The sequence below is a fragment of the Centrocercus urophasianus genome, unplaced genomic scaffold (assembly GCF_019232065.1).
Source record: "Centrocercus urophasianus isolate 14NV4802_14NV808 unplaced genomic scaffold, USGS_Curo_1.0 seq_15, whole genome shotgun sequence".
NCBI classification, from domain to species: Eukaryota; Metazoa; Chordata; class Aves; order Galliformes; family Phasianidae; genus Centrocercus; species Centrocercus urophasianus.
In genome coordinates, this window is record NW_024884697.1 from 2,977,271 (window position 1) to 2,979,521 (window position 2,251).

Consider the following 2,251-nt stretch of genomic DNA (forward strand, 5'->3'; position numbering starts at 1 on the left):
CCCCCCAGCTGCACTCTCCTATTATGCTATGGCTGCAGTGACCTGAAAAAGTGACTCAAAATACATATGTGTATTGAGTGGATCAGAAGCACACTTGGAATAGCACAAGCCCAGCAGGGAAAAGTATCCATAGACTAAACAGTTGACACTTGCAATATTTATTCTATTTCCAACAATACCAGCAGAAAGTTTTAATAAATGCTGCATTAAAACATCAGCTGTCTGTCCAGCCAATTATCACTCATAATCACAGCTACATACTGCCTTCTACAGATGGTCTTACAGCTGTGTTACACTCCACCTCTGCAGAATCCTTTAGAACATCTGTTGAATATCTGTGTTTTCTCAGCTTGCTTATAATGCATCTACTATTCTGTTCCCTAAAATCAGCAAAGATGTATTTCCTCGTGACTTACAATCTACTAGTTGCCTGATGGCTTTTTGCTGTATCTATTTAAATAGCTTTTAGATTTTCTCTTAGTAACAGATTACACTGAGCCTCCATCTTATCAGAGGAGTTATCGGGATCTAATCCCTTATAAGCACTGAAGTTATTAGAGTTGTGAGACTATTTTCCTTCCTTCCTTCCTTCCTTCCTTCCTTCCTTCCATAATCTGTTGTAGATAGGAAAAAAAAGGTGGGGGGGAAGCCACTTGCATCCTTGCTCCCCTGATCTACGGTCCTAAACCCAAGGAGCAAACCTCCCTTATCCACTGCCCTGGCAAGGAGCTGAGAGTGGAGGTTGTACACCAACACAGATGGGGTGCAGGCTGCACCAGAGCAATGCTATGCAAAGCAAAGTGCTCCCCTCAGAAAGTGCAGTTTGCAAAGGGAAATGCCATTTTAAGCTGTTTTTTCTTTAGTTTTGTTTCTTTTCCTTTTATAAGCAGAATCCTCCAATGCAAATACATTAAAAAAAAAGAAAAGAAAAGGGAGGGGGGAAGGAGGAGGGGATTGAATGATTGAATGCAGCAACACCCCAGGGTAGAGCTGAGTCATCTCACCCAAAAAGCAGTGCCCATGGGGATGTGGAGAGCAGAGAAGGAAGATGAAGGAACTGCTTTCCATTTTGCAATGGCTCCATCCCTTCCCACCACACAGAAAATCCCACCACTCCACCAGTGCTCCTGGATTTTGCAACCTCAGTCCTTCTGCCTATATGAAAGATATTTTCAGATAGTTTGATAACAGATAACAATCTTTCTCCCTCCTCTTCCCCTTTGCCATCTCTGCCCTATCAGCTCAGTGCTGAGCAGCGCAACCTGGCCCAGGCAGGGAATGGAGGCTGGAAAGAGGGGGAAAATGGGATGGGAGATGGAGCAGAGCCCTGTGGGAAGCCAAAAACTCAACCTGCACAATAAGGTGGGCAAACACCACCTCCACTCTCCAGCATGATGGGTTTCTGAAGAACATCCCCAAAAGGTGCAAGGGCATCTTCCTCCCTGGGTCTTCCCTGTTCCTCCACCCCTGCCTGGGCACTGAGATGCTGGAGCTTCCCATCACCTCCCACAGCTGCAAAACATCGATGTTCCAAAGTGAACATTTTGCAGCGACGAAACAGCAATCCCTGAGCAGCAGTAAAACACTCCCTGCACTGGAACAAGGAAGTTTCTCCCAAGTCAGCCTCACTCCTCCGCTCCCCTGAAAAATGCTTTTGCAAAAGGCAGAGGAAAGGGCACAAACAACTCCCTGCAAACTCCTCGCCAACTCTCATTTTGCTTTGCAAAAGCTGAGATTCACCTCCCCTCCATCACTGCGGGCTTTTTAGGGTCTTTCTGTAGAAGAGATGCTCGCTGCAACACTTACTTGTCAGCCCAAATTTCAGTGCACAGCAATTTCTGAGCATTTTTGCACAATAGCAGAGGGGGAAAGAAGCACACCCCCGTTGATTGTCTAGGAAAGGTTTGACAGCTCCACCAGGACATCTCATCCCACGACATGTCTACTGCTAATGCAAAATAAATCATCGCTACATCTCTCGGCATTTTCTTTTTTCCCCTCCCTCTTTCATGGCATATCTGCAATTCTGGCATCCGAAAGCAAACCGGCCACGCTCCGAAGTCTGGGTGCTCCTTCTCGCGGTTTCCTCCCAGCACACACAAACCCCCGTACTTTTCCCACCCCTAAGTCCTGCGGAGGGGGGGGGGGGGGGGGCCCCGAGGACGGGGCCCACCCCACTTCCCAGAAAACGGATTTATAGAGCACCCAAACTAAAATAAGAAGACGGTTTTTTATCGGATGGGAGAATTGC

The 2,251-nt window shown here is 47.0% G+C and overlaps 1 protein-coding gene across 2 annotated transcripts in view; it reads right to left on the reverse strand.

The window, feature by feature from the left end:
- SFMBT2 (Scm like with four mbt domains 2) overlaps positions 1–2,251 on the reverse strand; it is a 112,578-nt gene that overhangs the window by 109,421 nt on the left and 906 nt on the right. The window lies entirely within an intron of this gene.